The following is a 26,142-nucleotide window of genomic DNA, read 5'->3' as shown; positions in this document are numbered from 1 at the left end:
ATTATTTTCCCTTCCTTCCTTTTCTTTCTTTCTTTTCCCCCTTAATTCTTTAATTGCATTCTACCAAGAAATTATCAACCAAAGTTTGATCATAGCTTACTGCTTTCCAACTTGAATGATCAAAGACAAAACTTATACCCCTCAGATAGGGTCCGCAACTTGGGAGTCCTCCTGGATCCACAGCTGAGTTTTGATCACCATCTATCGGCTGTGACCAGGGGGACATTTGCCCAGGTTCGCCTGGTGCGCCAGTTGCGGCCCTACCTGAATCGGGAGGCTCTCACGACAGTCACTCGAGCCCTTGTGATCTCTAAGCTGGAATACTGCAATGTGCTCTACATGGGGCTGCCCTTGAAGAGCACCCGGAGACTTCAGCTAGTACAGAACGCGGCCGCGCGAGTGATTGTGGGCGCACCTCGGTTCGCCCACATAACACCTATCCTCCGCGAGCTGCGCTGGCTGCCTGTAGATCTCCGGGTGCAATTCAAGGTCTTACTTACCACCCATAAAGCGCTCCATGGTAGTGGATCTGACTATCTGAGAGACCGCCTCCTGCCAATAATCTCCCTGCGTCCCATCAGATCGCATAGAGCGGGCCTCCTCCGTATTCCATCCGCCAGTCAGTGCCGACTGGCGACCACCCGGAGGAGAGCCTTCTCAGTTGCTGCTCCGACGCTATGGAACAATCTCCCCGTGGAGATTCGTACCCTGACCACAGTCCAGGCCTTCCGTACAGCCCTCAAGATCTGGCTAGCCCGTCAGGCCTGGGGATAAACTCTTCTGCCCCTCCCGAATGCTGAGTGAATGTTGTGTTTTAGTACTTTTTAGTTATTTCACATTTTTTTTTTTTTTGTATTTTGTCTTTCACTCCCCTTCCCTTACTATTGTAAGCCGCCCTGAGTCCCCTCAGGGAAAAGGGCGGCCTATAAATGCTAAATAAAATCTAAAAAAAATAAAATAAATCTAAAGAGGGCTCCAAATAAGGTACTAAACCTCCATATGAGTCCTGAACTCTTTTCAAAAGTATTCCCATTTACACTATTGTGATTCTGTGTTTAATTATGTGCCACCAAGTCAGTATCAACCCTTAGTGACACACAGATATTCTTCAGGACAATGTCCCCTAACCAGTTCCTTCAACTCTTCCAATAGTGCACCTATAATGGATATAATTGAATAGAATTAAATTCATTCACCTATCTGCTAGTTATCCACTTCTCTTTCTTTCCACCTTGCCCAGGCTTATATATTTTACAAAAGTGCTTGTTATTTGCATAATGTGTCCAAATATGATAATTTCAGCTTATTCATTTATGCCTCGAGTAAGAACTCTGCAATGATTTTTTCCACTGGTTTTCTTGGCTTTGCATGGTATTCCCAGGAATCCCTTCCAACACACCAAATGGAAAATGTCAATGCACAGTTTGAAGAACCTCTTATTCAAAGTCCAACTTTTGCTTACAGAGTATCCACTGCCTCCATGATTCTGGTTATTGTAGGCATAAACATCTTCTCACATGAATGATCCAATTCAAGCTAAAGGGGGAAATGGGTTTCCACAATATGAACCTAAGTTTACATCCATCACTTTCAAGAACATCAATAATTGCTATAAGGGCCCATCGTCTGGTACAGTATCCCTTTGATACATCACTCTAATGCTTTATGTTGCCTCGCCATGTGGTTTTCAGTACAATGTTAAATGACACCTTTGCTATTGTCACTAAAATGATCATGTATCTCAATCTATTTTCCATTTTGCTGCTGACCAATAGGTGCCTGCTTCCTTTAGCTGAGAAGATGAAATAACCTTCACACCTTGGGTGACACACTGGAATAAGGAAGTACAGCAAGATTTGAGGCTGTATGGTGTATTACACTAATGTCAGTTTGGACACTAGTAGTTTAACGATCATTCAAGAACAATTGATGTTTCAGTTGGAAGAAAAGGAAATTATATCTTTAACTTAAGATCAAGGGGAAGGATACTTTACTCAGAATAGGTTGAAGTTTATCTAATGACTCATCAGTTTCTCCTCACTGGCCTTTATCCATAATTGAATAAATCCATAATTGATCCCCAAATAACCATCTAGATCACTGACTACTTCACCTGAATTAGACAGAAATAGAGATAGGTGCCTTCTGGGTACTAAAATCATTGCACTAATTTTCAAGGGATTTTACTTCACCACTTTCATATAAATGCAAAACAGAGAAAAGAGCTTTGCGATTCAGTATGCTCTGTAACATACCACCATGCAAATTATCAAGGTCAAAAATTAGTTCCTAGAACTATCTTTTGGAAACAGTGGCCCTGCTGAAGAGGAATGACTCCAATTTTGACCTCCCACAGTTGTCCCTGAAGGATAATGTAGGCAATAATGCCGAAGGACATTGGAAGACCATATAAAAGGTTCTTATTTCTCCTTCCGTTCCCTGCACGATCTCATAAGATGCTCATCATTCTAATATGGATGTGAGACAAAGAAGTTTGAAAATAACAAACTACATCTATTTGGTACACTGAACCATCAGTTGTATGGTTTCCCTTTCCTCCTCTGCCTTTCTTCTCAAATGTTGAAAAATTCACACAATTTTTCCATTGCTTATAACATAATTTTATACCTTCATTATCTTGAGGCTAAACTTTTCTAATCATTCTATGTGAGGCTGACGTAGTATTGAATGCAATTCCCCATCTCTTGCCATGACAATGATAATTGGGAGTCCGTTAAATTCATTCTTCCTGGCATGACCCAAGGCGATGGTTTTGAATTTGATCTTTAATTTCCTAAATGACTTGGACTTTACGTAAAAATCAATTTTCCCTTTGATCCACTTAACATTAACCACAATATTAACTAATTATATACAAATGTCACAATCAACCAAAGATAAATTCCTTATGAAGATGGGCAAAGCTACAGAGTCCTGGCTTAAAAAGGAAACAGAAAAATGGCAGAAAAAGTTCCATGTCTCATTCTGTTTTACCCACCTCACTATAGTTGCATAACATTATCTGGCATAATAGTTTCAATTAACTGGATCCATTCTTTAACACAAAGCAAATTATTAACAGTGAACCTTCAATTCATCCAGACACTGCTGTGAACAAATAACATATCAAGACATCTACAAAAACACTAACCATACTTTATGAGTTTGTTAGAACACCCAACTCCAGGGTTATGAATCTGGCAGATAAATATCAGCATTTGGGTGTGGTTTAATTACACTGATTTTTACACTTGAAATTTCCAAGTTGTTATGATTAATAGTTTCTCTTTTTAAAAAAAATGGAAAAGGATGCAAAGTGTCTCTTTTGTGCCAAAAAATGAGAAGGTTTCATGAAAGGCCAGATTAATAGTCACACTGAAACTTAAAAAGAAAAAAAAAGTAGAAGAAACTAAGCAAGACTCAATTGCAAGATGAAGAGTATGAATGATGTAGGAAGGCTCTTTTATTACAGAAAACTTTTCTTTCCTTATCCACCCTGCAGTGGTGGGATTCAATTTTTTTTACTACCAGTTCTATAGGTGTGGCTTGGTGGGCATGTCATGGCTTGGTGGGCATGTCATGACTTGGTGGGCATGACTTGGTGGGCATGGCAGGGGAAGGATACTGTAAAATCTCCATTCCCTCTCCACTCCAGAGAAAGGTTACTGCAAAATCCCCATTTCCTCCAAATCAGCTGGGACTTGGGAGCAGAGAATAGATGGGGGCGGAGCCAGTCAGAGGTGGTATTTGCTGGTTCTCCAAACTACTCAAAATTTCCACTATCGGTTCTCCGGAACTGGTCAGAACCTGCTGAATACCACCTCTGCCAGCCTGCTTTATACCAAGTATCTCTTCAGTAAAAAGATGTCTGGCTACAGGTGGTCCTTAGCTTACTACTGTGATGGAGCCTGCAATTTACAATGTAAGTCATGATGGTCACAATTCGAGGTACCCATGTGACCAATCCCATTTTATGAACTTTTTTGCAGTCATTGCAAAAAAACCTCCATGGTCATTGAGTGAACACTGTGGTCGTTAGGTGAATGCTGCAAGTCAATGCATTCCTAGGGATGTTTTTTGGCTGGAAACTGGCTGAAAAGGTCAATTTCCAGCAAAAAAAAATCATCATCATCGGTCACGTGATACTGCAACTGGCTTTAAATGGTGACCTGATTGCCAAACACTCAAAATGCAGTCATGTGATTGCAAGGGTATGTGTCTCACCATTGGAACTGGTTCATCTGGAAAGTAGAATTTGGAGATTCCATAGGAGGGTTTTTTGCCAGAAATAAGTGTTTGTTTTTAGATTACACTTCCCAGGGTGTGACTCAGATCTTTTGCCTTGGTTCAAAGACTGCTTGGCCGTGATTTAGGGACTGTTCTTGTCTTGCCTTAGCCATGAAGACTTTGCCTTCGAAACTGCCCTTGTCTTACACCTAGACTTTTGCCTTGTGGGCTGGCTGGGTAATCTATGAACAGTTGTTTGGGAGACTGAGGGTGGGGCCTCACTGGTCAGTGGAGGGTCATTTGTTTAACCATTCCCAAGAGAAATAAAGAACTGTCTAGAGACTTGCCTAACCATGACATATGGGTAATATGCAACTGGCAACTACCTTTAAATGGTGGCCTGATTGCCAAACACTCAAAATGCAATCATGTGATCATAAGCAGTAATGGTTCTCTCTTACCTTCGCTACTAGTTCAGAACTGGGAGAGCACACACGGGTGCGCTGTGTATGCGCAGTGTCCATGATGACGTCTGGGTGGGTGGGTGGGTGGGTGGCGCCTCATGCTGCTGCCGCTACCAGTTCATCTGAATCGGGGCGAACCTGCAGAATATCACCTCTAATCGCAAGGATGTGTGTCTCACCATTAAAATTCTAAAACTGAGTCATAAGTACTTTTTGAGGGGGTCTGTCGTAACTTCAAATAGTCACTAAGTGACTGAATATAATCAAGGATTATCTGTAATTGCTAGGATGTCTGACTCTGAAGACTTTTTTTATGTTATGTTACAAAGGAAATCAATTATTGTATAGCATTATTCAGCACAATGCAATGCAATGATTGCTACAATATGCTGGATTATCATCTTCCTTTCCATGTTTCTTTTAGGAATTTTGATCATGAAATACTTTCTGAAAATAATACAGTGATTATTGGAACGCCGCTCAGATTTTTCAAGAATAAATGTTGTAAGAACTTTTTAAATCTAAAAACTTGTAAGCTTTTTCTGAGAACACTATGAATCCAATAAATCTTGATTTCAGCAAAGCACTTAATAAAGTCCTTTCTATTACTCAGTTTGAAAGCAGGACAGTGTGCCTATTATGTGGATTCATAGCTGGCATAAAGCATCTCAAATTCCTCACCAAAGTACAAAGTACAAAGACATATCAACTGGGAACTCCTAATTTGCTGTAATATTCATATTAATGGTCAAGATGAATTTATTGAAATAAAACCTATCAAGTTGGTAGATCATTCAAAACCGCATGATGAAGTTAATATTCTACAATAGGCTAACACACACATTGACTACAATCCCAGAGGGAAGGACATGGAATCACAAATATAAGCTAGGAATGCAGATTCTGACTGATTTGTCAGGGAAAATATATCTAACAGTAAGAAAGTGTGAATGTGCTAACATTGATGGTCTGTCCATTTGATATCTAGCTGCCACAGATGGTTTGATCGGGACTCCTGCACCAAGAGTAAAGTCGGATAAGATGAAAGACATGTGATTTAGCTATAAAAATGTGAGAAGGATTTTGGAACTGAAACTTATCACAAGATGAATATTACCTTGCCTTAATACCATACCCTGAATAAAAAGATAAATGTGTTTTTAGCCTGCATTACTAGAAGTACAGTTGCTTTTCCTTCTCAATTAGTTTTGTTCATCCCACATGTTCTGCAGTGTGGGAATGCCGTCAATCCCTTCTATTAAACAATGGGCCTGGGAATGGGACTACAAATCATGTTTTCTCTATTGCCGCACTTGTCCTTTAGGACAGCATTCCCCTTAAGAGAGATAGAGAGTTAGCCCTTTATAAGAGGCTTAAGATCTGAATCTGCTCCTGAGTGTTGAGAGTCAGTACTAGATGGGGCAAGGTTGTTTGATATGGTAACTATTGGCTTATTTCCTAAGCTTTGCTTCATGTGTCAGTGCTTTATTATTATTATTATTTTAAAGTATTTCTAAATTATGGGGTTTATTTTATAGTCTGTTAGTCCTCTTGAGTTAGGTGTCAATTGGATTGCATAAATTTATATAAATTGGGTTATAAAAATATACATAGTAATTGAATAATAGTTTCCAAATCATCTGAATCAACAATTTTTCCACTCTGCATTGCTCAAACATTACTCAAGTATCATGCCTGGTTCTGGGCATCACACTCTTAAAAATATTTAGGCAAAATGGAACAGATAACAAGAAGAAAAACAATGATGGTCAGTGATTAGGAACACATTTTTTGAAGAGAGAATTAAGTGTACTTAATTTACGGATGACGGAAAGGATGTACAATAATAAAATTAATCAAGAACATGAAAAGAAAGTTTCTCAGAAGAAAACAAAGAACAGAAAATATTCCAGACAGAGCCCAGAATGCAGAATAATGTTTTTAAATTACTACTGAGCCCCAGAAATGATCCTGCTATTATTGCCATGAAGTAAATGCCAAATATGGGCTCTTACTTATGTTTGGTTAAATTCAAGTCAGGTATTCCTCCCTTGCTTCTCCAGTCATGTCTTCTGGTGTTTTATTTCATGGAGCTCCTCAGTGAACCAAGGTACAGCCCACAATTGTCACACTGGGAAAGGCTACATAGGAACAATATGGTCTAATAACAATATAAATAAATGGTCTAAGGCTCTACCCAACCATCCCTTAATTTCAGGCAGTAGGTAAGACCTTGACAAGCCACCCAACAGAGCATCAGAGAAGGTCAACGTTTTTTCTGGAATTGCACTGGGTCCATCAGTTGAACAAGCTCTACGTAAGAAAAAACACATTGCACTTCACAATCCCAATACTCACATCTGACTAACTAATTAAAATTCTCTAAGTTGAAACTTGAAGCTGCCTACTGTATGACTTGGTCACTGAACATCTTTCTTTGTTTTCTGACATCTCTTTTCTGTGCATTTTTTGGTTTTTACCTTACTTATACAACTTATACTATATTCTTAGTAATTAAGACAAAGCTTACCATATTAGATCAAACAAGGCACTCTGCAGTATAGTTCACCTCTTTACAAACTAGTTATAATGTTCAAACTTCAACATTTGGTTGTTTCACATGCTAACCAACCAGTATTCTTTTAGCACAGCAGTGATGCACATCACTTTACTTTGATTGTTAGATATACTGGCATCTTTTACCACCTCAAATCATCCCTTCTTTTTCCTGCTACACTCATTTGAGACTTCAACCCAGGTAACTTGTAATAAGATAACACACATACCTTGCTTCAGTCAAAACTGAATATTTCTACTACAAAAAGACTTAACTCCGTTCAGGAACATTAGAAATCATAATGTACAGAGACCACAAAATTTAGCAAAATCTACTCTGTTATCTTATTTCATTTATACTGAATTACGTTATTCGGGGCGAGGGGGGGGTAGAAGCCCTGTAATTCCAAAGGTTCCAAAATGTCATTTAAAAATACTTCATAATTATAATTAAACTGTGAGATAGAATACTTTTTTTACATTTCAATTTTTCACTTGATACAATATTGCTTTACTGTTCTGAACGTTAATGTTGAGAAAAGCTTTAGTACTCTAATGCACTCCTTGCTCAGTTACATGCTTTTAACTATGTCAAAAGTGAATTGTCTGAGATCATTGTATGTTACATTCTTTAGAACCAAGTCATTCTTTTGTAATTCAGTTTAAGCGTGTTGTTTCCTTTCAGTCAATTATTTAGGTGGCTCCAGAAAACAATGCATTCTTATAGCTCCTGAGTCATATAGATGTTGTCTTTGTATGGTTACAGCCCATTACTCTCTTTTCTCTCTTCAACTGGTATTTTGCAGGGGGGGGGGGGGGACTAATACTGCCAGAACTTGCTTAAAAAGTTAGCAACTACAAAGCAGCTATTTCTGTTTTAAACATAAGCTCTGGTAAACATTGCTATAAATACATTTGCCACAGATCCCCATTTTATTCGACAGATATAATTTAATAGCTGTAAATTAAATTAGAATAGGATGCCAATACCTCAGGCAAGGTGGCGCGACATTTAATTTATACAATTAAACTCAAGGGTGGAGAAGCACAAAACAAACAATGCATACAGGAATCAAGTACTACAATGTGTGTTTTCTTAATTTTCCAGCACCACCTTTAGCTTCTATCAGCTTAAATGCCAGGAGCTGAAGACCATTTAAAGCTTTTATTCACAGGCTACATAAACAGTTCCTGTAGTCTATAGTGAAGGAAGTGGTAATTTGAGAGTCATACAAGGTGCTCCACACACAGTACAACTATGGCTTCCAGGCAAATAAGAAAAAGTAAAAGATTCACATTTTCAATAAAAGAATACTGTATACTTCCTTCCATCCCAGCAGCTGAGAGAAGCTGTAAAATGTAGGTGAACTCTTCAATACCTTCCTTTCATAAAGATATCTTAGATTCCCTCTCAGATATCACTGGTAAAAAGGAACCACTTATACTACTATCAGTCTTTAAAATTACTTCTACTCTTGTTGCACTGTGCATATGTGCGTGAATGAATCGAACACTTCACAATTTTTTTCCCCAATATGGAACCAGGAAAAAGAAGGCTGTTTTAGTGGGGAGAAGAAAGTAAGAATTAGGGAATCTTTTGCTGCTCAGGAAAGGTGTGAGGGCCAGGTGTTGCTGAGATGATGCAAGCTGAACAACAAGCAATGATATCGGTGAAACAAAAAGTTGATGAGACCTACAGTTCTAGAGCTCATATGGCAGCCTAGTGCCAGACAGCAGCCATAGGTGAGATAGATAGATATATATATAATTTGTTTGTTTCCTTATATATCTATATATCCTTCATGTGTGAGGATAGGACTGTATGATCACACTAAACTGACATTATTCCCTTTAAGCTCTGTCCCATTCTCTGCTTCTCTTAGTATGTTGGTATAAGAATGCATCCCATAAACACAACACATAAGAATCACTACCACAAGGAAGGAATGCATCTTTTATGCTGCACATAAAAATATAAGAGAGTGCACATGCTCACACCCCAATCTATTCATCCATTAATGCATAGTCATCTTATACACCATGCCCTTCTACATAAAAAATCTCACATGTATTCATAATAGAAGACATATAGAATATGATTCTGCAGTAACACAATCCTTTCTGCAGAATGCTTCAGGAATATATTAGGTTTGCTAATGAAAAACCGCACGGCTGTGAAACTGCTATGACTTACACTGATCATACTTCCTTCTAAGTAAACTAAGAGACACATTTTATTATAAAAGTTTAATGAAGTTTTTCTTGTTTGCAAACTGTTAGAAACTTTCAAGTTCAGACAAATGACATAGTAACAACAGCTGTAAAACCTACAAATGACATAGTAACTGCAGCTGTAATTCCTTGCAGCTTAAGCATTCAAGTATGCAAGTATTTATTTCCATGTGCAAACTGCATGGAGGAATGGAGCTCACCATCAGAAAATCAGATTATGACAATACCTTTTCTAACTAGCAAATATTAAAGGACATAGCTTGCATAAGTTGCAACTCATGAAAATTATATGTTTTAGTAAATACTAGTCAAACAGAACAATTGCTACCTTTTTCATATTCCTCATTTTCTCCTGACCATGTCAGGTTCAGAATTTTGAAATTCAATTAGACATGACTTTGAATATCCAATGACACAAGCCATTTCAAAATTTAACTCTTGGTATAGGAAAAACCTGGCAATGATTCTCTATACATTAATACCATGTATATTTTACTACTATAATGCACTACACATGAGATCTACTCTTTAAACAACTACAAATACAGCAACTAAGCTTCTGACAATACAAATTCCATCTAGATAAACCAAACAGCTTCATTATCTGCCCAAGTGCTTCTAATAGCAATTTATGATACTGGCAGGCTTAATGTCATTTAAAATCTGTATGGGACCAGATTAGGACAACACTGTCACATACAGGAATTTATGTTTACTATAAGGTTGTCAACAGAAAGTTTCTTTCGAGCTGCCTTACAAGCTTAGAGAGAATAATGTTTTTCTGTGCTGGAATGGTACTGTAGCACCATCTAATAACCTTAGTCCTTTTAGGACTAACTTCTGGCTTATGTTTGTTTTCACTTTTCCTTGCTTTTAAATAAGTGTGCTAATAAGTTTTATTGCTGCTATTTTATACTCTGGTTTTAATTGGAGCTCTATCCTTCAAATTATCATATTAGAACAGAAATTGCTGCAGGCTTTTAAAGCATTTTTGAGAGAGCTAAAGTAAATCTCTGCGGATGCTTTCTGGTTAGGAACAGATCCCAAAACCATGAAGCTTTCTAGTCACGACCATCATAAATGCCTCCTCCTTTATCATACTACTTAAGCTCTACGGCATTTTAACATTACTATTATAATAAGTGGAGTTGTTTATTTTTTTATTGGCCATGTTCCTGTACTTTTAGCAGATAAGCAGAAATAAACCATGTGCATTTTTTTTTTCTGCTCTTCACTTCTAATCCACCTCAGGAAGTTGTTAAAATTCCACCTAGAAAGCTGGTGTTAGAAACAAAGGCATCAGCAATACTATAGTCTGACCAAAAAAACACCACATAATGCTATATTTATTGGTACAATAAAACATTACCTGAGCAAACCTCTATCTCTGTATAACTTAACAAAGTAAATGAAAGATGTACTTGTAGGATTGTTGGTAAAGCTTGGGAAGCTGCTTCAATGTACACTGTAACTATTCTTGCAACCTCATATCACTAAACGATGAGATTTATGCAATCCACTGCAAATGACTTTCTAATCTAAACAGGCTAACTAGTATATTACTCTCAGAAGTATAATTATAGTAAAAAGGCAGGTGCAGCTCCAAATTGTGCATATGGACGACTGGTACTATATGAAATTTCTGAGCCATACGGACAAGGCGGTACAGCAGGTGAAGATAGTAGTGCTGAGCTATAAGACATGGAAGGATTTTGTATGATGGGACTTAAAATCACAACAGCCATTTCAAAACAGTGGCTGAGCTTTTCCAAACTGGGCATATGTAAAATGGAAAGCAAGATTAAATAGCAGATATAGTCTTATCATGGCGGCAAACTTTTCTATTGATGAAAGCAAGAAGGATGATTTGCAGAGAAAACTATACAGAAGCCACATTTTCTACAGAAAATCTAAATGGATGTTCACTGGATCATCGCCAACAATGCATGGAGTATAACTAAGATCATAAGACTAGCAGAACTCATCTGTAAAAATCTGATCACCCACTAGATCTGCGATGGCAAACCTATGCCACAGGTAGCACACAGAGCCCTCTCTGTGGGCATGCGAGCCATCACCCCAGCTCACCTCCACCACGCATGAGCGCACACCTCCTGCTGGCAAGCTGATTTTCGGGTCTCTGCCACACATGTGCGGGGATGGGGCACGTGGGGAGAGTGCGTGCATGCACACGGGACTGAGGGGCACACAAGCATGTATGGCCCATTTTTTGTTCCAGAAAGCTGCAGGTTGGCCTACTAGGCCCAAAACAGGTTGTGGGGGTACGGTCCTCACCCCCTGCCCTGTTTTTGGTCCCAGGAGGCTGCAGGAAGGCCTACCAGGCCCAAAACTGGGCACAAAGGCAGTCGTGCACTCCTGCGGGGGAGCAGGGCGAGCACGGGGGGGTCGCACAGGGGCAGGGCGCAGAGGGTGTCATGCCCTTTCGGCACACAACAACAAAAGGTTAGCCATCACTGCACTAGATGGTAGGACAAAGTTTACAATGTTCTGTATTACTTTACTGCTACTGAGCAAAGACCAGATACATTAGCTGTATCAAACATTTGCTATACTGATTGTAATTAATGAGAATCAGAAGACAAAACTTGCCATATAGTCCAATCTTAGATGTTGGAAATAGCTTCCCAATAGATATTATTTCAAATATTGGTCAAAAATGAAAGATGGTTTGCTATGTTGATACTGTTAGAAGTAGTTTACATGTTTAGTTTTTTTTAATCACATGTCTGTCTCACCCAACCGATTTCAACTTCCATTAAGGTAAAGGTTCCCCTTGCCCATATGTGCTAGTTGTTCCGGACTCTAGGCGGCGGTGCTCATCTCCGTTTCAAAGCCAAAGAGCCAGCGATGTCCAAGGACATCTCTGTGGTCACGTGGCCAGCATGACTAAACACCCAAGGTGCACAGAACACTGTTACCTCCCTACCAAAATTGGTCCCTATTTTTCTACTTGCATTTTTACATACTTTCAAACTGCTAGGTTGGCAGAAGCTTGGACAAGTAACAGGAGCTCACTCCATTAAGCGGCGCTAGGGATTTGAACCACCAAACTGCCGACCATTCTGATCGACAAGCTCAGCATCCTAGCCACTGAGCCACCTCATCCCTATCCATTACATCCTGCTAAATGTTTTCAAGGTTATAACATGGCTAAACAGAAGCTGTGTGCTATTCTACTGCACTAAATACCATGTTTACACCACTACACTCCTTCTAGCATATAAGGAAACTTTAAGCTATTTATGTGCATTTCAGAGATAGCAGAATCAGCCACCAATTGACTGTCTCATTTTCTGAGGAAAGATATTTCAAATCTCTGACCTGCAAAGATCACAGAACTGACTAGTGAAAGAAGGAAAATTAGTTTTGAAGTCCTTTCTCAATTGATAAACTTTATCATGTTCAGAAAAGTCTTCAGTACCTCGAAGAGAAGTAGCAAGATAACTGTAAATATTATTCTAAGTGAAATATGCACATATGAATCAGTTATAAGACATAATGCTTTGCTTATACATTTGCAAATAATTTCATTCTTTTTTTTCAGTACTATAGTACTAAATTCCCCAATTTTCCAGATTGTATCTCTTCTGTTTACATGAAAGTTAAATGATACGAAATAAATTTTATCAGCCAGAATTACAGTTGGCAAAAGACAATAGATTACCTGATCTATCAATGTGATTTCTTTGTTTGAAGAGACAAAAGCACACAATTTATTATTTTTCTACAATCCTGTAGTGTTATAAGGAAAATCTATAGAAAAGTGAGCTTATTTTATTATTTTGTTCATCGTTGTCATTCAGGTCATCTCTTTTGTTATGTCTTCTGCAATGTTGGACTGGTTTGTTTCAAGAGAAATATTCTGATGTAGTAATGTTTAAAAAGGGCACATAGAAGAAAGCATCCCTATTACATGTATATAAGTGAAGTAAAAATGTAATTAGGTTAAATCATAACAAAACTTTTTAATGCTACTATAGCTAGAAATTAGCCACCCACTACATTCGGAAATTAAATAGAATAAGCCATAAAATATATTAACAAACTATATGATTATTTTCTCTGCAAGATGGATCTCCCATGATGAACATTTTTTTACAAAAGGGTTTGATGCTTTCAATAGTTTGGGCTGAGTATTACTTAAGAGAATGGAACTATTTCCATTTTGTGCATCTGGAAAGGAAATTCACAATTCATTCCCTTTTCAGTAATAAGGACCTTGGCAACAAAGTAGCAGTAGTTAACCAAGCTGACATCACACTATGACACAAATAAGTAGCAGATGTAATAAATAAAATCAACTATAAATCTATTAGATGCAAATGTGTAACAGCTATTATCTCTTTTTAATACTCTGTTTTAACAAACCATTAAGAAGAACTTGCCTTTGATCATAAAGTGGCAAATGAAATTAAATAGCAATGTATTCACTTATTAACATGTCTCCATGCTCTTTCTCTCTTTCCTATTTAATGAAAAACTTTTGCATGAACTTTTAAAGGCTGTTAATAAATATTTTGGAGGTTGTTCTGTATATTAACATAATGAATTTTGGCAAAAATAATAATATCTTTGAACTAACAGACCACAAAACTCCACAGAACTTAATAGCAAGTTTCATTCAATAGCTGCATTCATTTCCTGATCTGATTTTATCCTAGTTTTTGAATATTCGTGGAGCTCTATTTTGAAGAAAATATTAAAAAGTAAGTAAGAGACATTTGAACAAACGTATAGGTAGTTTAAGCACTGATTGCCCCCCAAAAAATTAAAGGTTAATGCTCCTGGCTTAAAAATAAACTGTACAGAAATCTGTAAGATTTTCAAGAAACCCTATCGAACTAATTATATTGGCAAGTACATTTTTTTCCTGTTGTTACTTAAGAGAAATGTTTTTTTAAAAAGTGAAATTAATCATCTCAAAATGGTCACACACACACATAAAATTTCTTCCTTGACAAAAATATCAAATATGTAAAATAAAACACCACAAAGAGAAACACAGTATTAAAAATAACACAATTATTTATTTTTATTTTTTAAAAAAACACTCCAATACATTGACAGCACTGAGCATATTTTTATGTCTCTGGAAGCATATAAAGTGAAACCTACAAATAACATAGTAACTACAGCTGTTAAATGCTGGCATTTGGTCTTTTTCTCCATTTTCAAAAAACAAACTCAAAAGAAGTTCCTAATCTGTTTCTTCAAACCGAAGAAATGTGGAAAAAGGCCATCCTGCCAGTGGAAACATTCAAAATCAGAAAGCTCATGCTGAGGTTTGTTGCCGAGGCAGCAAACGGTCTAAAAAGGAACTTCTGCCAACTCAAATACTGTTTGCTTTCACACCCAAGAACAAACGGTGTGCGTGGCGGAGGCTTCCTCAGGGCTTAGTGCAGCTGGACCAGGCTGAATAAAGGTAACTAATGTCACAGCTACTGTAAATTTGTTCTCATTTTTCTATCAGCAAGTCAGATTCAATGGAAATTAAGAGTGTGCTTCTCAGAGCTTTCAACTTCCCACAAAGACAGACAAGACCTTCTGTGGCTGCAAGCCCCCTTTTTTTAAAAGCAAGATTTTTAAAGAAACAGCAATGAGCCATAGAGCTACCATCTATTCCTTCATGAGTGAATTGCTCAGGAACATCAAGCTAATTCATAATGGATTTGGGTATGACTTTCTGAAGATGGAAATGCTGAAGAATGCCTTCATTATAACCTAACAAACTAGAGATACCAAACTCTGCCAAAACAGACATTATTATGGGGAGGGTTCAGCTCTGTGAAAGAACTGGCTCCGTCTCCCATCTCCACAATTTTCTAGGGCACAGCAAATTTGAGCCAGAAGAGTGAGTTTTACTCTGCTGAGTGATTAAAGTAGGGGGAAGAAGTTCACTGCCACAGGAAAAAGCTACCATGCATAGATATTTAAGAAGTGATTACTATGACTGTGAAAATAAGCAATACTGAACCTTAAGAAAATGCCATCCATCTAAGGATTTAAGAAATAATACAGAGGCTATACCAGAAAAGCAAAATTACGATATGAAATGTACCTGAATTATATTTTATTTAGTGGAAGAAGAATACTTTTACAATTAAACTGTGGTCACAATCCAATGTAATAGTAGCCTCATTTATTATTTCTCTTGGAAATCAAGACTTATTTGGAAACATAATATAGGCAGGAATGAATGAAAGAACCCTCCATCTAGAGGGAGGAGGGGGAAAAAAACCTTAAATGTTATCAAATCTTTTTTTCTAGCCAGCTGGCACATCCAGAATCAAACACAGTTAATCATTTTAAGGAAGAATCCTTTTCAAAGCAGAAAATCACACTATTTATTCCAAAACTCCTACTCGATACTATTTTTTTTTCAGAGTACGAGTGCCTAGCACAACATACTCAAATGGCATGAGACATAAATATATGTTTATAAAGGAAACCACAAATCTGCAGCAACGAGGAATTTTAATCTTTATCTGACTATCCCAGATATATGCTCAAACAAGGTTTCTATACATTTCAAAATACCACCTAGACTGATTACATATGCTCAAGTATAGCCTTGACATGTTAACAGCTACAGGCTTCCAAGCACTTTTTTTTTTTTTATTTACAGTTTACATAACCAGATTAAAGCATGTCAAACTAAACATTTAGCAATAATAATTTCTCCTTCTGAATCATAAAGAACTAGGGGAAAATCCCTATAGTTCTTTGAAAACTATAATTTCGTAATTTAGAAACAATGTTTTCTCCAAGTGCTTCTCTAATAACTGTGCTGTGTTGTTTATTTCTTTCATCACTTCCTACCTTGTCTGGTTGCTGGTGAAAAACCAACCAGGAAGCCACAAGCACACACTTCAGCCTCTCGCTTTTTCAGGCCACAATTCTCCAATGTTAGGTTGCTGCCAATGTCCTTGCAAACCAATGTAAAACAGGCCACAAGGTTCACGTTAACTGCAGAGTGTTACTACGCTGAACATCTGGTCATGAATGAATGGATTGCCCACTAACACTCTGTACTGGGAAGCTGATGAAAAATTCAACATTTTCCTTGTTGGCACAGTTGTTTTGGAGAATTCTCTAGAGCTTCCTGAATTATATGAAGAAAATTTCACTGCAGCAATCTATATCTGTGAGAACAGCTGGTGTTGAAAGGGATCTGCTGCTCTCTGCGTGCTGGGGGACCTCATGTTGGATCATGATACTTTTGCTACATTTGTCCTTGAAAACTTAGCCCTACCTTTGTGGTAGCAGTTAAACAAAGTGACAGCAATGGTTCTTAACAGTTGCCTTCAGCACAGCAGGAAGGAGAATAAATAGTAGGAAAAAAAGATCTTGTACAGCTTGATGGTCAATTCAGAATTTTATAGGAGTTCCTATAATGGTAGAAAAATTTTCCTGGTAGAATTAAGATTTTAAAAAGAAAAGAGCCCGTGAATAAGTAAAACAGTGCATGTTACATCCTTCAAATATGGTTTTAGTCAGCGCTCTTTTTCCTTAATTTCAGTGCCAATATTCAGTCATCTTTATCCTATAAGTGAAAATCAGCTTCTCTTTTAAATACTTGAAGAATTACAAGAAAAATGTTGCACACCACTGAACATCAGAGCATCTTGAGTACAATCAATCTCTTTATTACATGGAATGCTTTATTAAGTTAAATCACTGAAAAGCTTTGAAAGCAGAACTATTAATTTCATCTGGAACGAATAACAAGCCACAAAACTATATTTTAAAAAAAGAATTGCTTTCTTGATAGGACAATAAATAAGCCATACACTGTTTCTCTCTCCCTCTCTCTCTCTCCCTCTCTCTCCCTCCCTCTCTCTCTGTCTCTCTCTTAAAGGAAGTGGTAAACTTAAGTCATGCTAAATTTAGGCTATTATCTATGCAGCATAAATTTCACTTCTGTGTATAAATGCTAACTTGCATATTTCTCCATGGTAACTAAACTATGATTAAAACAACAGAGAAACCAGCCTTCAAAACCACCTGTTTAAATAGGAACAATCTAATTTACAAAAAAATAGAAAAAGTAAAATAAAAACCTAAATTTCAGACATGTCATGGGAATTTAAATCTCATTTCCCCTAATTGAAAGCCTTCATTTCCATGATCTAATTGTAAAGTACATGGTTTGGGTTGGAATCATTCTTCTTTTAAAATCATGTAATTTCTTCACATATTGTTAACCTAACAGAAGTAGTATTTTAAGATTAGAAAGAATAAGACTTTAATAAGCCTTTCCAAAAAGAAAATTATTTTTCTCCTTGAAAGGATTAATTTACCTAGAAAGTATCTATTTTTATAATATGGCAAAAATTAAGTAAATCAAAATCCTCTAACTAAAATTCTCATTAATTATGGTAAGACACCTTCAAAGCTTGTCTTTTTACTAAGATACCTTTGTTTTTTCTAATGGAGAAATTGATCGCTTTTAGGGATCATATTAAGTAAAGATAGTCAACATATGTTATGAACAAGTCTAATTCCAGTACTCAAATGTTGAATATTTTAATAGAAACATTAAATATGTGTGCTTAATATCTTAATACATGTAATAATAAATTATATTATCTATGATCTGAAACACACAAATCAATTCATGGTGCATAACTGCAGACACACAATACAAAATTTTACTGGAATTTAAAAACTTGCTATTTTGTCTGGATCTCATTGTTATAATTTCCATGTATCATTAAAAAGTTTAAAAAAATTAGCTGCAATACTGTATCATAAAGATTTACAAAATGCAATTTAATTTTAAATTTCAAAGGTTTATTTTCCTTCATTTACATCACACCATTTCTGCAATAACAATGTATATGGCTGTAGTATTTAGTCAGTCAATCTTTATAATAGCACTAGGAAATATTCTGGGTGAAACTACGAAACTAATACAGTGCACTTCCTGGCAAGTGGGAACTTGAATACTAAACTTATAGGTCTTCCTTTAGTCTAGAAGAGTATATCAAAGTAGTTGTTGATAGATAGCATATGTGATAATATATCCTGAAAGTGGTGCACAGCTATTGCTTACACAAAATTCTTTTATTATGCCATACATTACTTTAGATGATATACAGTAAATCAATCAATAGCTAGATTTTAATAAAGCCATGATTCCAGAAGGATATATGTTTCCAAAATACTGAAACTTTAAACTATGACTTCCAACAATTTTCTAAGATCGTGGATCTTTTGGGGCAGGCAGTAGAATGTCAATCACAATAACTGCAATGGAAGAAACCATGATCCACCACTCCTGGCCTTGTTTCTTCTGGGATTTTTAGAACAATTTAATATATTTAATTACTGTAGTCCTACTACCATTGTAGTATTAGCCTCTGGGATCTGGTATGCAAGCAGTATAAGTCAAAGTTCATTCTCTGAAAATCTATCTGTCTTTCCACTGATGCTTGAAATTCCTTCTTTGCCAATGAATATTGTCAGAGTTGATTTATTTAGCATATGGCAAATATGTCCGAGCTGAATGTGCAGATGCTACTTGATATAAAGGGAGCCTAAGTAGACAAACACCATTAAAGTTTTGGTCTGACTTTGTTTAATTCATACAATCATTCAATGTGCCATTAGCTAGTATGAAAAATAAATTCCCCTCCACCATCAGTACAATTACAACAAGTACTCCTTGACTTATAACCAGTTGCTTGAAGACACTTCAAAATTTCAACAGGGCCAGAACACGTACCTTATGCCAGTAAAGCATTTTTGGCTGTTAAGATACCATACCCATCCCCCACAGTCACATGACCGCACTTTGGGTGATTGGTAACCAGTTCATTTTTATAACCAGTTGCAGCATTTCATGGTCACATGACTGCAACTGGTGACATTAGGAGGGGGTCTGGCATTTTTTACCAATTTCCACAGAAAATGCCTATTCTGGAGAATAAGAGAAGAACACTTATGACCAGTGTTTTCATTTAATATGAATGTGGCTCGACTTAATGATGATGATTCATTTCATGATCGCCACATAAAAGGTAGTAAAATCAGATCCGCTCATATGGGTGCTTCAACTTATAACCATAGTGTATTACGAGCAACAATCCAGTCCTTATTGTGGTCCTAAATCAAAAGCTATGACCGCAATGAAACACTATCTGTTCTTGATCACCAGTTTCAACTGATTATTTCAGGCCTTAGTGCAACAGTTCTATGGAGTTAAGTTAACTTCATAGAGTTAAATCTTAACGTAAGAGTTAAGATTTTGACTTAGGAATTCCTAAAATGTTAAATTTGTTCTTCATTCATTCTGTTATACGCTCCAGACCACTGATATTCTACAGAATTCACTGTAAGAAACAGTTATTATTTCCTTCAATGACTACGTTTTGCAGATCCTAAGACAAGAAACAATGTCTAACCATGACAATATGAAGTTCTTGATAGTGTTTTTTTCTGCTAGATATAATGGTAATAGCACTTAGATTTATATACTGCTCCATAGTACTTTAAATTACTCTCTGTGTTGTTTACAATGTCAGCATATTGCCCACAATAATCTGGCTCTTCATTTTACCAAGAAGGTAAAATTTTACCAAGAAGGTAAAATGAAGAGTAACTTACCTCTTTACTCAGAAGGATGGAAGATTGAGTCAACCTTGAGCCAGTCAGGATTCAACTCCTAGCACTGGGCAGAGATTGCCTGCAATACTGCATTCTAACCACTGTGCCACCAAAGCTCCTAATGCCTGATAAATTTTTGACTTATGGGCCCAAATACCATTTTTTTTAAACATCCAGGAGGTCATCAAGGTGCTTTTCAGAAAACGTAAGATGAACATGGACTTTTTTTGTGTGTGAACAATGGCTTCTTTCTACTGACACATGACATACATTGTTTTTCTGATAACGCAGCCATAAACACTGAATGCATTTGAGAGAAAATTGGAAATACGTAGATGCTGCTCTGAAGTTCTTTGTGTCGAGTTTAACCTGCACTATAGTGCAAATCATTGAAAGATGCATGACTCTGCACTGATAAAGTATCAGTTTTAGAAATGGTGGCATCATCTCTTCTAAGCTTATTGCTTTTATTGTAAGGCCTTCAGAAATTTCTCCTGAATTGGGGATAGTGTGCTCTAGAATCTTCATTTATGTAATGTGGTGAAGGGAACCTAGGTTTGTCAGATTTACATAGGAAAAGGTTGGCTTAAGTCATTACTGATTGTCCAATAAAGTTCTTCAGTTATTCAATTGGTATATTTCCACTTGTGGCAAGAAAGGCAGTGATTTCAAGTTACATGCTGTCAACCTAGTTTATGAAATAAATGAAACAACTCCCAAACTTTGCTATTATTGTTCACTTAGATTCCTTTTACATAATAGTTGCCCTACATAAAGCTGTCACAACTGTCATAGGTAAACCAGTGCAAAAAAGTAAAACATTAACAAAAGAGTGGGGGGGACACTTTTGCCATGGAATTGCATTATGCTCTCAATTACAGTGGTATAACTTTCTTGATTACCTAAAGTTGTTATTATAAAATTAGAGAATCCCTACTATAAAATATCACACCCATATTAATCATACCCTCATTACTGAAAATTAAGCATTTATTTGGGCTCATTATGATTAATATCGCTAAAATAATTGCCATGAAAATACACATCCTTCCTTCCTCCTGAGCCACATTTATACTTTAAAGTAAAATATACAAATACTTACAGTCACAGTGGGGTTTTAAGCATGAGAGGATCCAGGTTTAACCATGTAAACTGCATAGTAAATATAGGTAAGTTGAATCAAGTTGCTCAACTTCGGTGTTTTTCTTCACCTATTTAAAATAAAAAGCAAGAACTGAGTGTCATTGCTACAAAATAATGTTGCCGATGTCATCAGATGGGTCTACTTTTACTCACTTAATAAAAAATTCTATCCATCAGAAAGAAAAAAAATAGGCATTCAAATTCTGTCAGCCTTTATTACATTCCCCCGGAGTATATTTCTTTTTAGTAGCTTTAAATAACTAAGAACTAGTAACTTTATTGTACAATCATTTTATGGTAATATTCTAAACATCTAATTTTTATGTAAATTTCTTAAACAGAATGCAACGGAATATCTTAATCAAATAAATCACTATGCAAATAATGTATCAAAATTACGTACTGCTGAAAACCACATTTCTTCTAAGAGTTAAACCAAAGTCAAAGGTTTTTTTCATGGTGGTTTTATTTCTAATTTTGAATACAGGTAACTAGAAAATTATAGTGTGTGTAAAACTGGCCAATGTAAAAAGATCTATGAAAATCATAGCAACATAACCACTTCCTATTTGTTTCAATGGAGCAAATGAAAGGAAGCTTCCTCAAAAATTGTGCCCCTTACCATTATGGTTTAGTTCCAAGATCCCCCTTGCAATTGATACAACCATTTTGAAAAATCAATCACTTTGGAAGCAGATGCAAGCCTGTTACACTAATTAAACTCTGTTTTGCACCAGAGTATGCATTTGCAGTGTGTGTACAGTATGTAAATTATACAAATTACAAGAAAAGTTGATTAGCGTAATTCAAATCTCAGTGCAGTTACTAAATTTAACAATGAATACAAATTATACTCAATCAGCTCATTTCTATATGTTAACTGTACAGCATGTATCACCAGATTCAGAGTAATATGAAATAAAAAACTAAAGAAGAAGACTGCTAAATTAGAGATTATTTAGAGGAATATGAAGATGGAGTCAAGAGGGTATTTTCTTAAAAAGAAAATAAATAGTCCTCATCTTATGACCAAAATTGGAACTGCAGTTTCCATTGCTAATTGTTAAATGAGTCACGTTCAATTTTATGACACTTTTTGCCACGGTCGTTAAGTGAATCCAATTCCCTCCCTCACCCTTTGACTTTGTTTTGCAGAAGTCTCCTACAAAGACAGCAAATGGAAATTGTGTGACCCTGGAAATGCTGGAATCTGGTTCCCACAAGCACCTGAATTATGTGACTGTGGGATGCTGACATGGTCATAAGTGTAAGAATTTGTCATCAGTTACTTTTTCAGCAACATCACAACCTTGAACAGTTAAACAAATGGTCATAAATCCAGGACTACCTGTACTGTTATAATTAATTCTAATGCCTTCAATAACTTTTATATAGAAGCCAATTCAAGTATTCAGTTCCAAGACTATTTAAATCCTTCACTGATACAACTCCAATGATGGTGAGCCAACACATATTCATCCGGAATAAAATCTGGAACACTATGGATATTTATGACTTGTAAACTCTTTTCTGACATCTATAGTAATGTGTGTGTGTTTTTTTAAGTAAAAACTGAATCTAGTGCTTTAAAACAGAGCCCTACACATTGTTGTCATACACTGACAAACATTTAAAAGTAATGCATTTGTCTTAGAAATTATTAGAAATACTACTTTTGCACAGTAAACAGTGCTCTTACACTAGGAAGAAATAAAATGAGAGATGAAAGAAGCATATATCTAAACTCACCTTAATGTTTATTTGTTGATTATTTTAAGTTTAGTTATAGATATTCGATTATCTAACCAATGCACTTATCATTTTAAGATAATTTAAATTCTATTTATTTACTGTTGTTTTTTTCTACCCACAGTGTCCTTCACATTTTCTTCTTTATGTAGTCATTCATTTTCTTTAAATGTTCTACAGTAACGGTATAATTTTTCACTTAAGTGTAGGACAAGAAACAATGTATGGAAGCTAATCAAGGAGAGAAGCAACTTAGAACTGAGGAGAAATTTCCTGACAGTTAGAACAATTAATCAGTGGAACAACTTGCCTCCAGAAGTTGGGAATGCTCCATCACTGGAAGTTTTTAAGAAGATGTTGGATAACCATTTGTCTGAAGTGGTGTGGGGTTTCCTGCCTAAGCAGGGGGTTGGACTAGAAGACCTCCAAGGTCCCTTCCAACCTGTTATCCTATCCTTCCTATCCTAATTGTCATAAGAAATTCTTATTTAAAAAATGCTGGATATTGTCATTTGTGGTGACCTCCATTAATATATGAATAAATGTAACAGTGGCCACTGAATTGATGGCACGTGGCAGTTTAAATCAGGATGGCTGAATGGACCACAAATAAGGCTCAGCAATAAACTCAGTGGCCCAATCTAAATAAATGAATTTTCACTACCACTACAATCAATAGAACAAGTTAATTGTATGATCTTTGGCTTGTTAAAAAGAAAACAATAAACAATATAATTTAGAGGGTGTTTGCAAAGTTAAGCAAAAAAGAGAGAGTTCAGTATTCTGTAGAGGAAGATTGCTATTTAAATTGGGAAAAATAATAGTAAATTAATTTTGACAGATTCCAAAGACCATATTAGCTTACTGTACCATAAACAAAAAATAAGAGCTTTTATATCTCATAGCCCATCCTTCACAATCTTTTTCAGCTATATTGAACTTCAATTCTTACTGTCCTCAGCCGGAATGAAAGTCATCCTTGCTATGGCTTCGAATGATAGAGATATAATCAAAGACATCTGGAGAGCATCAAATTGGAAAAGGCTTTTATAAACTAACAAGCGTTCATAGACTAAAGACTACTTCATCACATTCAACACCAGCAACTGCTATTCAATGAAGTGGAATATCTGACCTATAAAAATGAATATTGCAATAAACTGGTTACTTCTTAAGGTATCACTGAGTACCAGTTTAAGATTAATGGAGAAGGTACATAAAATTGCATAACAAAACACACAAATAAATCACAAACAAATAAATTTCAGAATCTGAATTTTTAATGACAGAATTGGGAACAGTGAAGGACTAGTCACAAAACCCTGCCAGACAACAAAAAGGCTTCAAAGCAATTTAATGTGAAATCACATCTACTTCAAATTATAATCACAATGGTTAGGCAATTGCATATAATTGAAAGAATAGTGTAAAAAAATGACATCTGGCTATTGGTTATGTTGTGCCTGAAGGTTCACGCCCCAGTTCCCTTTCCTTAAAACACTGCCATTTTGTGGGTCCTTGGAAATATGTCTTCCCCACTGCAACCTCTATCCTATGAAACAGTCTAACCTGGAGATCCAACATATCCCCTCTGTTTTAGGTCCCAGAAGAGCTATCTTTCCCAACATCTTTGGATAGCATAAAGTTAGATTTGGAAAAGAATATTGGGATATATTGGATGGTTGTAGTGCCTACTGTTTAATTTTTTGTTTATATAGGTGTGTGTGTGTGTGTGTGTGTGTGTGTGTGTGTGTGTGTGTGTTTTTCATAGATTTTCATGGTTGTAGGTATGCTGGTCTTGTTATATTCGGGTCTTTTCCCATGTAAGATTGACATTGTCTTGGCAACGTTTCGGCGAGGTCTCACTCACCTTCTTCAGGCTATGTTTTGGGCTTAAAAGCATGGACGGAGCTGCCGTCTTTCTATAAATTTTGGTGGAGGGGTGTGGAGTACTGGCTTTGTTTCAGTAAGTGGAATGATTGGTTGTGTGGTTGTATCATGATTGGTAGATTGGTGCTGATTGGTGCTGGCTACGTGTCCATTGTTGTTTTGTGTTGTAACGGCCTGGGTGGTGGGTGGGGCTCGTTTGTTGACTAAGGCTGGTTTCCAGATGCCTGGTAAGCAGGAGATATTGTCACGTTTATTTGTGTTCTGGGGGTGTTTCTCTATTTCGATAGCTTCCATAATTATTCTCTTGTTGAAGTGTTTAGTTTTGGAGATTAACCTGGTTCCTTCAAAATTAATTTCATATCCTGTAGCTTTAAGGTGCTGGAAAAGGGAGGAAGTTTTTTCTTTTATTCTTACTGCGTTCTTGTATTCTGTGATGTGTGCATTTATTCTCCTGTTCGTTTGTCCTATGTATGTTGCACGGTAGATTTTGCATGGTATTTCGTAGACGCCTTGGTTTTCTATCTGGATTTTGTCTTTGGGGTTTCTTAAGATGTTGGTTCTTTTTTGGTCAGTGTTGAAGGCTGTCTTGATATTGTGTTTGTGGAGAATTTTGCTGATTTTATCTGTGGTACCTTTGATGTAAGGGAAGAGGGCGATGCCGTTGTCCTGTTCTCTGTCTTGGTTTTTGGGGGAATCTCCCTTTGGATTAGGTTGGTAATTGTTTTTCTTTGGAATCTGCTGGAGATTAACACATTTGTGAGAGTGTGTAATTCAGTTTTCAGGTGTTGTCGGCTAGGTGTTTGGATCTGGAGATGAGGGTCTTGGCTACAGAGTTGATCCATGCAGTGTGGTGATGGGATTGTGTGTTTAAGTAGCGGTTGGTGTGTTGGTTTTCCCAGTAGATGGTGTGTCCTAGGGAGCCATTGGGGTTTTTGTAGATTAGGACGTCAAGAAAGGGAAGTTGGGTGTTTGCTTCTATTTCCATAGTGAACTGTATTTTGGAGTGTAGGCTATTGAGATGGGTGAGGAAGTTGTCCAGTTTTTCTTTCCCGTGTGGCCAAATCACGAAAGTGTCATCAACATATCTAAGCCAGAGTCTGGGTTTGTGTTCAGATTTATCTAAGGCATTAGTTTCAAAATGTTCCATGTATAAGTTTGTGATGGCGGGTAAGAGGGTTGATCCCATGGGTGCTCCTTCTATCTGTTTGTATCTTTGTCCATTATGGGTGAAGTATGTGTTGGTTAGGCAGTG

General features: G+C 36.6%; 1 protein-coding gene across 6 annotated transcripts in view; it reads right to left on the bottom strand.

Moving 5' to 3' along the window:
- FOXP1 (forkhead box P1) overlaps positions 1-26,142 on the bottom strand; it is a 530,594-nt gene that overhangs the window by 417,069 nt on the left and 87,383 nt on the right. For all 6 annotated transcript variants that reach the window (XM_032211522.1, XM_032211517.1, XM_032211525.1 and 3 more), the window contains exon 2: positions 21,211-21,319. The gene's annotated coding sequence lies outside the window, so the exon portion shown is untranslated. The remainder of the gene's footprint in view (positions 1-21,210; positions 21,320-26,142) is intronic.

This window comes from Thamnophis elegans, chromosome 2 (genome assembly GCF_009769535.1).
Source record: "Thamnophis elegans isolate rThaEle1 chromosome 2, rThaEle1.pri, whole genome shotgun sequence".
NCBI classification, from domain to species: Eukaryota; Metazoa; Chordata; class Lepidosauria; order Squamata; family Colubridae; genus Thamnophis; species Thamnophis elegans.
Note: the sequence above shows the minus strand (reverse complement) of the source record. Positions and strands in the feature narration are given on the sequence as shown.